Below are 13,710 nucleotides of genomic sequence, written 5' to 3' on the forward strand. Positions count from 1 at the left end.
CACGGGTGGAGAGATGAATGAATATACTGAACTGGCAGACGCAAAGCTGAGAAGGAAAGGATTCTGTAAAATTTGGTTTCAAATTAAAGGAAAGTGCTTCTAAGCCACTGACAATGCTTGTGGGGGAAATGGAAGAGTAGAAAGCAGAAGCCATTTTTTTCTCTCTGTAAAAAACCCTCAATAAGTAATGATTATGGCTCACAGTCTTAGTATATCAACACAGCAAAGAAAACCCTGTGGGGATAAGGATTTAAGGAAGTATTGTTTCTCAGTATTTGAGGCAAAGCTGGTATGCTGAACTGGAGGAAAACTAATGTTGACTTCCATTGATATCTGTGCTCACAACCTCTTTTGGACTTTTTGTGAGGATGGAAAATGAACTTGAGATGCCCATCATCTAGCAGAAGGAAGAATAACTGGCTGTTATCTTGGAGTGATCATCTCAAATATTTTGAAGAAATTTGTATGTGCAATAGGGTTATAATGTTTTTGCAACCTCATGTTCCTGAACTTTTGACTAAAAACAAAGGAATGAACTGTCATTTCCAAATATTTTGAAAAAAGGTCACCCTAAAATCAATAAATTGATTTTTGTATATGTAACTGTATTATGTAATATGCATAACATGTATTATAATACAGGTAAAATGGAGCCTGCAAATTTTCTAATACTTGTACAATGTTTTGTACATTGTATATCACTTCTTATTGCTTAGAATAAATCGAGGCTGCAGTTTGTCTGTTTCTGCTGCAAGCTCCATAAAGTTCCCACATCACTTTGATTGTATGTTCTGTGAACTGATTACTTCTTGGTATCTGAAGTACCGATGGCCCCTGCTTCCAGTGACTCTCTAATACCCACAGTGCTTTTTTGTAAGGTTTCAATGTTTCTGGCAAGTTATTGAAGTCATTTTCATTGTACATCTGATTAGTAAACCAACAGACTGCCCAGCCATATGAAACGAGTCTGCGTACTTTCTCCAAAGTCTTCCTTGTCTTCCTTGTTGCAGGTATAAGAATGAATACAAGGACAGTGAGAATGGCTCTTGAATTCCACCTGGCATTGCTTTTGTCAGGAACTTCCGTAAACTTAACCAATGTGGGAAAAACAACCCCTTTTTCCTCAAGGAATCTGAACACCCATGTAAGATAGTATAAAATGTTCATGTCATCTCTCTCCAGCCTGCTTTACTGAGGATTTCTTCTGTTCCATTCACAAACTTTGCTTTCAATTCCTCATACTTGTTCATCAGTTGAGACATAAACGGATATTCCATATTGGGAGATCTGGTGTTACCACCAAGTTCCCTGTCCATGACCACTCTGAGAATCTTGTCCAGAACGTGATGCTGGCAACTGATAAGTTGTGGTTTGTTGACATCCTTGCCTGAGAACATTTGTTGCAATTTGACAACGCCATTATTTTCCCCAGTGTTAACACTGATTGTATCAGCAATGATAATTTTTATTACATTCCATAAGTTGTATTCATCAAGAAGTTGAAAGTCCTTTGTATTTGTATTTTATTCTTTATTCCTCTCTGATCCTTTTTGTGATATTTGTTCCTCCTCTTTTTTGTGTTATTTTGTTTTTGTTTTGACTTATTTTCTGTTGCTGTTGTCCTCTACTCTAGATTAAAGAATGAATTGCATTCAGATGAAGGCGATGAATAGTTAGTGAAGGACCCTGTGTGAGAGGCAGGGAAGGGGAGATTCCCCAGGGTGAGAGGCTGAGGGAAGAAAGGGATGCTCTCAGGTGAGAGCTGGGAGGGTGCACCTTTTATGCATGGGACAAAAGGTAAGTTATTCAGTATCTGTGAGACAGGAGTTTGCATTCTTCTATCTCTTTTTCTTTTCTTTAGATGAGTTTGTTTTTTTACTGTACAGCGGAACCTCTACTTACGGACATAATCCGTTCCAGAGGTCTGTCCGCTGGTCGAAATGGGATGCTAGAAGAGGCATCTTGTGCATGTGTGCTCTGAAGATTTATTGTTCAGAGAGATAAGGTCCGGCAGGCCTCTGCTGCTCAGCACACATTCCTAGAAGCTAGGTTTCAGGAAGAGTCTTGCTGACAGCTGCCTGTACCTTAAAGGGTCAGGAGAGTCACAGGAAATGGTGTTAGTCTTTGTTGATGATACCATTTATACCTCAAGGGCAGACAAACAGGTACAGAAGTTTGCCAAAGAGCTCCATGCAATCGGAGAGGGCGCTTCTGAGCCAAACAGTCAATAGCCCTGGTTAACTTGCCAGTGGGCCACCAGGGAATCAGCTGAAAGGCCATAAACATGGGATAAAGCATCCCCTACCACTCTCTGGAAACCATTTGGATCAAGTGGCAGGGGCAGACCATCTGAATCGGTCCCACCTCCTGCAGAGGGGAAGGGTCATGGAGAAGTCCAGTTGCACCAGGAAGTGATCTGACCGTGGCACTTCTTTCGTTTCGCTTTTAGTGTCAGATCACCAACATCCATAGAGGTGAACACCAGGTCCAAGGCATGTCCGCGGCTATGAGTTGGGCCAGACTTATTCAGGGACAGCCCTGTCTCCTTGATTCTTGCCCATCCTGGCTTATAAAAGCTAGCCGGGAAGGGCTGGGCAATGACCTTTGCGGGATGGTGAATGCTTCCCTCCGTGAGGGAGCCTTCCCAGACCAGCTGAAAGAGGCGGTTATCAAACCGCTTCTTAAAAAACCATCTTTAGATGCGGCCAATATGGCCAACTATCTTCCAGTCTCAAATCTTCCATTCTTGGGCAAGGTGATTGAGCGAGTGGTTGCTGAACAACTCCAGGCACGCCTGGAAGAAGCGGACCATTTGGATCCCTTCCAGTTGGGATTCAGGCTTCATCATGGGACTGAAACTGCCTTGGTCGCACTGGTCAATGATCTCCGGCGGGCTAGGGACAAAGGTGAGAGCTGTTTCGAAGTTCTGCTGGATCTCTCATTGGCTTTTGACACCATCAACCATAACATCCTTCTGGACCGTCTAGAGGGGCTGGGAGCTGGAGGCACATACAGTGGTTCCGCTCCTTCCTCCTGGGCCGTGCTCAGAAAGTGGTGGTGGGGGGATGAGTGTTCAGACCCCTGGGCTCTCACTTGTGGGGTGCCTCAGGGTTCTGTCCTCTCCCCCATGCTTTCCAACACCTACATGCAGCCGCTAGGAGAGATCATCAGGTGGTTTGGGCTGGGTGTTCATCAGTATGCAGATGATACCCAGCTCTACCTCTCTTTTAAATCAGAACCAGTGAAGGCGGTGAAGGTCCTGTGTGAGTGTCTGGAGGATGGATGGCGGCTAACAGATTGAGGTTGAATCCTGACAAGACAGAAGTACTTTTTTGGGGGGACAGAAGGCAGGCAGGTGTGGAGGACTTCCTGGTCCTGAATGGGGTAACTGTGCCCCTGAAGGACCAGATGTGCAGCTTGGGAGTCATTTTGGACTCACAGCTGTCCATGGAGGCGCAGGTCAATTCCGTGTCCAGGGCAGCTATTTACCAGCTCCATCTGGTATGCAGGCTGAGACCCTACCTGCCTGCAGACTGTCTCGCCAGAGTGGTGCATGCTCTAGTTATCTCTTGCTTGGACTACTGCAATGTGCTCTTTGTGGGGCTACCTTTGAAGGTGACCCAGAAACTACAACTAATCCAGAATGCAGCAGACGAGACCACATAACACCAGTCTTGAAAGACCTACATTGGCTCCCAGTACACTTCCGAGCACACTTCAAAGTATTGGTGCTGACCTTTAAAGCCCTATACAGTCTCGGTCCAGTATACCTGAAGGAGCGTCTCCACCCCCATTCATTCTGACCGGACACTGAGGTCCAGCTCTGAGGGCCTTCTGGCAGTTACCTCACTGTGAGAAGCAAAGATATAGGGAACCAGGCAGAGGGCCTTCTCGGTAGTGGCGCCTTCCCTGTGGAACACCCTCCCACCAGATGTCAAAGAGAAAAACAACTACCAGACTTTTAGAAGACATCTGAAGGCAGCCCTGTTTAGGGAAGCTTTTAATGTTTGATGGACTGTTGCATTTTAATATTTTGTTGGAAGCCACAAATAATAATAATAATAATAATAATAATAATAATAATAATAATAATAATTCTTATTATTCTGTAAGCTGAGTCACACAACACAATAAGCCAAACTGAGGCTTACTGAGACTGTGCAAATGTGGGCTTCCAGAGAGGGGCTCACAGCCACTTTAGTTCCCATGCCCCTCAGTTTTTTTACTGATGCACTGAATTACCGGTAAGCCAAAAATTGGTTTAGCAAAAGTGTGGAGCGACTTTGGCCCTCCAGATGTTGCCAAACATCCCTGGCCTGCACCTTTGAAGCCTCAGTAAGCCATAGCCTGGCTAACCATGTCATGCAAATGTAGTGTGTATAGCAAACTTTGTTCATGGGACAGCATTCCATCAGCTTCACCTGTAAGTGAAGAAAGCGACTGCTTGTGAGAACTACCTTATGCTGGCGTCACATTTAAAACAATGGTTGTAAGCCAGCATTAATTTTCCAGCTTTTCTCCTTCATTTTATTTGTTGCTTTTTCAGGCTTTGCTCTTCTTGTTTCTATTTGCCTTCTCATTCCTATTCTCCCTCTTGCACTTGTGCCTTCACAGGTTGCTGTTGAACAGAACAGAAATAATGGAGCTGAACTTTTGAACTCCCGATGGGTAGATGCCAAAGTTACCTTTGAGGCTCTTATAAATGTTGAAAGGTGGGGTCCTTGAAACCACAAACGGAGCAAACAAAAGCCAACCTTCATTTGAAATGCTTACCCTGGAAGGCTATGTTTTGCATTATTCAACTCATTTTCCTTTGTTTGAAATATATACTACTATGTTTTAACACTACATTTAAATATTAATTTCATATTTTTCATTATTTGAGCAGCACAGTTATTCAAGTCATTCCCACAACAGCCTGCAACAACCAGTGCTCTGAGTCATTGTAAGGATGGGCAGTTGCTAAATTCTGAGATTAACATGTTAGGGCAGAATATCTCAAAAATTCCCTCCCCAACACACACTTTAAACTTTTATGCACTGCACAACCTATACAACTCATTAGGCATTTCTACACAGCTTCTATGCCCCTTCAGTCTTCCTGCCCACTTTCCCCCTACTCCCTGTACCCCTCTCTGGTGCCACTGGAGTCAGGCTTTAGGGCAAGAAGTTCAGGAACCTACTAGCAGAATGAACAGAAGGGTTCCCAAATGCAACAAGTAAGTGAAGTGAAGGGAGCTCTGTTAAGTCTAACTTTGCCACAGGTGCCACTTACTTTCCAATTCCCTCCCCCCCCCTTACACAGAGTGCCACTTTCCCCATGTACACTCCAGTTTCTCACTAACCTCTTCATGTGCCACAACTGTGTTACCCCAGAAGGGAAAAACCCCTCCTCTGGGGTCCTACTATGTTGTTGTTGTTGTTCTCTGCAGTTATCTTAGACAGTAAAAATTATGCAAAAAATTGGAAGGCTATAAAAAGTACATGATCTTTACAGGAGAAAATCCAGCTTTCCCTGGTGCAAAATTTGAGACCTCCCGCCCTGAGCACAGTGAAAGTAATCTGGTTCTAGAAACAGAGGCTTCAATCAAAGGGCCTGGTGTAAGAGACTTGTGCATATTTGCTGGGTTTCTTGAAGTAGCTAGTTATTGCATATGCCATTTTTGTTGTTAAAAAGTGTGGCACATTTCATGGCACCTATTTTTCTAGGGGGAAAAGCACTGGATTGTGTCAGTTCCACTCATGTCCCAGTAAAACCAGTGAGACAGGCTAGTCATGACTTAAGCCTGTTGATTTCAATGGGAACAGAGACTGCAATCCTGTACACACTTACCATGAATTATCCCCCACTGAATTCAGTTGGATTAACTTTTGAGTAGATATGTGTATTATCTGGATCCCTCTTAAAATATTTATGTATTCAGAGGTTTAGCTTGCTGTCTTCTGAAAGAATGTGGTGAACATCAAATTGGGTAATTGGTTACATAAGGCAGTTCCTGCATCATTCAGGCAGGGGCATGGGAAGGGGGGCAGTGGGGGCAGTGATCCCTGGGCGGCTCCCCCTTCCCCCTGGGTGCACGGCATGTGCGCTGCTCCGGACGCCCGAACAGGTAGCTCAGCGGCTGCATTCAGGCAGTGTACAAATCTAATTAATACAGTAGTGATTAATACATCAAACATGGGGTTCATACTTAACATAAACTACAAACACCAAAATCTGGAATCCCCTCCAAACCTGTGCCAAACCTTTGCAGTTGTTTTGCAGCAAAAACCCCAGGTTTTGTAGTGCCCCACAAACAGAGCAATTGCTATTCCAGCCTAGGGTCATAGCTTTCCAACTAAACAGGAAGAACTTTCTGATGGTAAGAGCTGTTTGACAGTGGAGCGGACTCCCACAAGACTCTTCTTCCTTGGAGGCTTTTAAGCAGAGGTTGGATGGCCATCTGTCCTGGATGCTTTAGTTGAGATCCCTGCACTGCAGAGGGTTGGCCTAGATGACCCTTGGGGTCCCTTCCAACTCTACAATTCTACAATTCTATGAAATAGCATTGACCTGTTGTGTATCATGTTTCCTATGATGCATATAGGATGCATTATATTCTTCTTCTTCTTCTTCTTCTTCTTCTTCTTCTTCTTCTTCTTCTTCTTCTTCTTCTTCTTCTTCTTTGTGGGTTTCTTAAACTCTTAAGTCTTCTTAAAGTTTCATGAGAGAAAATAAAGTTATGTTGGGAGTTCGGAAATAAAATGAGGAAGGATTTGGCCTTGCTGTTTGTTTTGGGTCACTCACTCTCAGCCTAACCCGCCTCGCAGGGGGGTTGTGAGGATAAAATGAGAGGGAAAACCATGTATGTTGCCCTCAACTTCTAAGGGCTCTAACATTGTAACAACCACCTTTACTACCTGGAAGCTTTGGGCAAGACATAATGGTCAGGCATCTCATGGTTTATTTTATTTTTTATGTTTGTTAAGTATGGGGCACAGGATGGCACAACCAGCTGCAGGGTTGTAGTCCTGAAATTTCTAGCTCGGACTTTGTCTCATATATTAATATTCATAGGAACAAAATCTAAGGATGCTGCTGAAGACCTCCATTGGCATAGTGCTGGAAGGGATAAGTGGTCAGTGGTGAACACCCAAGGGTGTTACATATATCTTAAACATGCAGAGGCAAGATAATTACTTCTGTGGCCTGCTGCTCTGCTCCACCAAAACTTTTTTAATCATTTGCTCTTCACAGAGCTTGGTATATTTTGGCCAACAGTGACAGGGCACGCCCAGGATGGGAGAGCAAGCACATCAGAAGCAGGCTCCAATATGCAGGTCTAAACCATAACTCAGATATTTCATTAGTTCCATTGCATACCAATTTGATTCTGGGCCTAATTCAAGATGCTATTTTTGGCATTTAAATCTCTAAATTATTATGAATCAGTCACCTTAAGGAGGGCCCGGGCACCAAGGCTGCAATTCCAGCTCCACTTACCTAGGAGTAAGCTCCCTTGAATTCAATAGCACTTGCTTCTGAGTAGACATGGTTAGGGTTCCACTGTGAATGAGTCCCTGCTCTCCCTGCCACTTACTTCATTGTGTCAGGCAAGCATAAGAGACATGGCTTTTTGTGTGGTGCTGCTGTGTTTCTGGTCTCCTTGTTGAAATCCATCAGAAACCCTCCTTGATCCCCCACCCCCACCCCCCTGGAAACTGAAGGTATTTTTATTTTTATTGCCGTAGGCTTTTAATGTGTAATTGTAGACCTCACTGCTGCCTGACTTCATTGTGATTTTCCTGTGATAATGTATTATCTGTTTCATACTGTTAATTGCTATGATTCTTTTTCATCTACACTGTTAGCCACTCTGAGCATCAATAGAACAATAAAATCACAATAATCAATTATGCAAATGACTACTGTAATTCATTTCTTCTATTTTCTTCTGTATTGTTATTATTACTTAAATTTCTATACTGCCCTTCATCTGAAGATCACAGGGTGGTTTGCAATATAAAAACACAACAATATATAGCATAATAACAAAGAAAAACACACACACACCCAGCTTAAAAGACCACTGGTTGCTTAATTAGCTAAAGGCCTGGAAGAAGAGGAATGTTTTTGCCTGGCACCTAATTGATATATGATGCAAAGGGAATGCATAATCTTTAGATTTCCCTTTAGATTTAGATTTCAAGTTTTTATGTGGAGATTGCAGTTGTCATTCTGGCTAGTAGTAATCAATAAAAGCCATTAAGTCATTATTAAGAGGAAGAGCATGAAATTATTCAGGACATCAACATCTAAAGAGAGTATCATGGGTGGAGATGCTTGTCCTGTTTCAAAAGATTTTCAGAGAACAGGATGCATTCTTCATAGCGTACTCTTCAATGTTTGCCTTCATGACAGTAACACTTCAGTTAATTGTACTGGAAGACCGACTCCTATATTCAAATATATAATTTTTGGATTGCATCCAGCATATTACAGTATTTCTGGAACGTTTCCCTGTAACCTTTTAATCCATTAAAAACAACACACCTAAACCCTTGTTAGTTCAGATACTGTGACTCCCACCCAGAGGATAAATTACACATTACATATAATGCTCTTCCAAAGGATGTTTAAATATTAAAATCAGCCTTTGAAGTTGCAGTACTGTTTGGAAGAGTAGTTTGGGGAGAGACTGTGCAAACCAGGGGTAGGAGACCTCTGGATGATATAGGATCCCAACTCCCATTTGCCTCAGCCAGTTTGACTAATGGTCAGGGATGTAGTCCAACAAAATCTAGAAGGCCACGGGTTTCCCTCTTCTAGATTAAACCATTCCCCACTGGCTGGTTCCCACAAAAGTCATCTCAACAGGGTAGAACCCGTGGCAAAGACTCATTCCACTTACATAGAGATACAGTCAATAAGATAGCATGCGAAAGCTACAACTGGAATGGAAAGGAAACTTGCATTGAAAACAGATGGCAGCAGCACAGAGTTTAATGCAGGGATGGGAACATGTGGCTCTCTAGGTGTTAAGACTCCCAACTCCCATCAGCTCTAGCCAGCATGGCCAGTGGTCAGGGATGTTGAAAACTGTAAGCCTAACAATATCTGGAAGGCAGCAAGCATGCTTCCCTGTCCCTTGTTTAACCTGACAAGGACTAAAGGGTAGGAAGGCACTGATCCACAAAAAGTAGCTACGGAATCTAAGGGCAGTGCCAAAAGTTTAGAAGGTGGTGAGAAAGTTTTAAGGTTGTTGTGTGTGCTGCAGGTAGGGCTGCCAACTGACCAGGGTGGTACTGGAATTACACTTGTGCCTTTTATCAGCAGCTTGTTCTGCAAAAATCAGCAAGTGAAGGTCTTCAGGATATGTAGATAATAAACACATTTTGCACCTAACAAATGCCTCCCATTCCACAAAGACTTCTGCTTTATCAAGGGAACTTTCCTTCCCTCTCCTCAAATCTCCTCAGGAGGGTTGGGGTAAAACCCAGAACAGATTTTGGGGGGGGGGGGGAGGGAAGGAGAGGAGAGGAGAAGAAGGAGGGGAAGTTCCATTGTATGAATGGAATGACTTTGTTGGGAAAAACACAAAGTTTGCATATCAAGCTGCTGTTAAAGCAGAGGAGAGGAGCTAGTCCAAAGCTGGCAAGCCTTAATCAATTTACATACATTATAGCTCAAGGTGTTTTTTTGTTTTAAAAAAACCTCATGTGTAGTCTCTCCCACCACTGCCTTATTCATCAATGAATTTTCTTGTGAATTCTAGTTAGAAAGTGTTCCAGTTAAGGCTTCCTGTTGCCTTCACCTTTCCACTGCCTCTAGCATTCCTCTGCCTCTTCATGGCCCCTTCAGTGCTGGTCCCAGCTTAATTCTCCATTTTTGCCACCACTTTAGTGACAGTTACCTTCGTCAGATTACATTTTCCCTGTTACCTCTGTTTTAGTGGTGAAAGTGTTGATAAGCTCCACTGTCTCCACCTACTTTCTCTCCGTCTTGCTCTTTGACGGCAGGAGGTGGAGAACCTTGAAGTGATGCAGGAGCAGCTGGGTTGGCCATCAGCCGCAGGAGTCCCCTAAACAGAGGGCCTTGGAAGGGGGTGTTTCCCCCTGTTAAGTTGCCCATCAAGTCCTTCACTAAAAGAAAGTCCACAACTTATACAACAAATTTCCTACTCTGCTCAGACTTTCCTTTCATTACATAACTTTCTTGATACATGCTACAACACAGCAGAGATTAAGACATATTCACACTAATAATTATATGAGTAGTATAGGAATTTAAACAGTCATGGCTTTCCCCATACAATACTGGGAATACTGGTTAAGTGCAAGGTTCTCAGCTGGAGATCTCTTGAACTTTCCAAGAACTACAGTTCTCAGGATTCACTTAAGGGAGAGTGACTTTATGCCAGTTTATGGATGTAGAAACATTCTTGGGAGAATTTCGATTAAAAATTCCCTAGATGAGTTAACAACATGGGACAAAAGCTAAGCCTCAACATAAAGCCTCCTGTGTCACAGAAGCTTAAAACCCATCTCACAACCTGTAGACATCTCTCTCTCTCTGTGTATGTGTGTGTGTGTGTGTGTGTGTGTGTGTGTGTGCGCGCGCGCCCACGCATGCAAAGACACATGGAAATTATTATTAATATACTAGTATATATTAATATACTATTATCTCCATTGGCTTTTACTTTATACCTTATCACCTCTACTCCTTGCAGGCTACATTTGAAAGGTGGACTGGGCTGGGAAAAGGGCATCCCAAATCAAACTGCCACCCTTGCCAGGCCCAAACTGACCTTCAAGTTTGAGGTTCTCCATCACTGCTTTATTGTAACTGAAATAATTTATATCAGCCATAATTGGTGTTTCAATGCACATGACTCTCCTTCCCACACTCCCTGTTACTTTTTGGAAAGGAACACCTGGAAGAAAGCAGGAAGCAGGGTGGGGGCACAGGGTGGGTGGGTGGGGTGGGGAGCACAGTCAGAAGCAATGTGTCTCCTGGAGGCAAATGATGGAATGCTATGGACTGTATTTAAGAGTGCACTTCTATATGCATATACTTGAAAGTAACAGTTGTATGCAAAGGACTTACTCTGTGATGTGTTTATGATTGCAGTTCTAAAGTTCTGCTGTTTAATGGACCTTATTCAGGGTGTGCATAAAATTGCAGCCAAAGATATATATTCACTCCTAATGTTTCAAGTGAAAAATCTGAGTGCATGGAAACCAGCCAGGTAATTCAGTATTAGCCAGGTGGGAACTCTTCAAGAGACAGTAACATAGTCATGGCTATGAGATAGATTACAGCAGCCTCAGGGTCTTTTATTATAGTGGCAAAGCCAAGGAGCAGTGAAATGGAAAGTGGAGGGGCTCCCAGCAGTAGGATACTTCAGGTCACTTTTACTCATGGCCAAGCAGGAACTCATGAGAATGTGGAGTGGTTATTTAAGGCAAGAAAAGTACCTACCGTATGACAGCTTTACTAGTTAGCACTATTGAGTGATTTATTTATTTATTAAGGCAGCAACATGAACTATTTTGCAACTGGTCTTTAATGCTAGCAATGCACAACTCCTTTAAAACCAAAGTGTTGATGACGTGTCCATTTGGTTTCTCATCTACCAACTGAAATAAATTTAAAGACTCATATCATATCTAGTAGGACATGCTTAATACCATGTGACTGTTATCCCAGCATGGATCCTTTGGTTGAGCAGTGCTGTCACGAGGTATTGGGCGGGTGGTATTCCAGAAAAGGAAAGGTCTCGGCTGGAAAAGACGGCTTCCCGCCTTCGCAAACTCCCCCTGCATGACTCTCCGTTTATTTCTCCTGTTCGTAGCCGCAGGGATTTATTTTAAAAAGTCTCCCCTCCAGCGGTGGGCGTTGGCATAGCCTCCGACATTTCTCCGATGGAAATAGGGACGTCCCACAGAACAGCGGAACCTTCCGGGATCCCGGCAGAAACTGGGCTGGATTCTTCTATCCCGGGAGAGAAAGGGGTGCTCGGAGGGTCTGCTTCCTCGGGCGGCTTTCCCTTCTAGCCACTCCAGCTTGGAGGGCGGAGGGAGGAGGAGGAGGAGGAAGAAACGCAGCTCCGGGCTCGCCGGGCAGACCGGGCGGCGTCCCGCTTTCCCGGGGTGGTAGTTTTGGTGATGTGATGTATGTTCCTTCCTTCCTTCCTTCCTTCCTTCCTTCCTTCCTTCCTTCCTTCCTTCCTTCCTTCCTTCCTTCCTTCCTTCCTTCCTTCCTTCCTTCCTTCCTTCCTTCCTTCCTATATAACTGTGGGGTTTTTTTTTTTTTTGGGGGGGGGGGGGTTATTCAAGGGAAATCTGAAAATCAGCCAGGGTGTGTGTGTATTTGGGGGGGGGGGGGGCAGGGCGTCCGCTGCCCGGATTCGGGAGCACGGGATGGAAGAGCTGGAAAGGGGAGCGTGGGTCATATGGCCTGACCCGCCGCAAGGGAGCGATCTCGCATCTGGAACACGGTACCGAGGGCCGTACGAACCTCCCAGGAAGAAGGAGAGAAGGAGAGAAATCACCATCATAAATAATAAATAATAAATAATAAATAATAAATAATAAATAATAAATAATAAATAATAAATAATAAATAATAAATAATAAATAATAAATAATAAATCATTTTTTATTTGTATACCGTCTTTCTACCTTACAAGACTCAAGGCGGTTTGCAAGGTGGAGAAGCAAAAAATGTACACCTGATAATCGAATGCAATAGAAAAATGTGATAATAAAAGAAAACTTTAAAATAAGCAAGCAACATCCAATAAAGTAACATTAAACCATGATTAGACTAGTCCAAGAGAATAAGATAAACATATAAAAGTTCAAGAGAAATCCATATAATATATAAAAGTTATATATCCATATAAACATATCAATCCATATAAAATCCAGAAATCCATATAAACATCTGAAAGTTAAAGAGAAATAATGTCTATACCATAGTACATCAAATTATACAATACAAATTGAGAAGCAGAGACTAGCAGCTGTGGCTCCCCAGATGTTGTTGGACTGCAACTCCCATCATTCCTAGCTAGCAAGGACACAGCTCAGGGATGACGGGAGTTGTAGTCCAGGGGGGGGGGATCTCTTGAGCTTTGGCTTTCCGCAGCCCCCCTGTTTTGTATATTGGGGGCACATACTATAAAGATTTACAGGGTTGGGGGGGGGAATCTCTCGGGCGGCCCCGCTGCTTTTTATATTGGGGAGCACATTCTATAAATTTATTTGGGGGCCCCGAATCTCTTTAGCGGGGAGGTTTGGCTTTCCTCCACTTCTGCTTTGTATTGGGGGGGGCACATCCTAGGAAGATTGACGGGGTGGGGGGAACTCTTGAACGGCCCCCCTGCTTTGTATATTGAGGGGAACATCCTATAAAGATTTTTTTGGGGGGCGGCCAATCTCTTGATTTCCTCTGCTCCCCCCCTGCGATTTCTCCAGCCCCCACCCCCACCCCGCTTTTATCTCTCCCTCCCCCTCCCCCCTCTCGCCCCAAGCCCTGCCCCCCCCCCCGAGACACCAAACGCCGCCGCATTGGCCTGCCGCCGCCTCCTCCTCCTCCTCTCCTGCGCGCGGCTGCGCGCATGGGTGCGCGCCTGTCTTTGCAGGGGAATTTCGGCGCCGCGGACAGCGCCATTGTGCTTCAGCACCGCGGACGGGGCCGCCCCCCCCTTTTTTTTTGCGGGG

This window comes from Podarcis muralis, chromosome 11 (assembly GCF_964188315.1).
Source record: "Podarcis muralis chromosome 11, rPodMur119.hap1.1, whole genome shotgun sequence".
NCBI lineage: Eukaryota > Metazoa > Chordata > Lepidosauria > Squamata > Lacertidae > Podarcis > Podarcis muralis.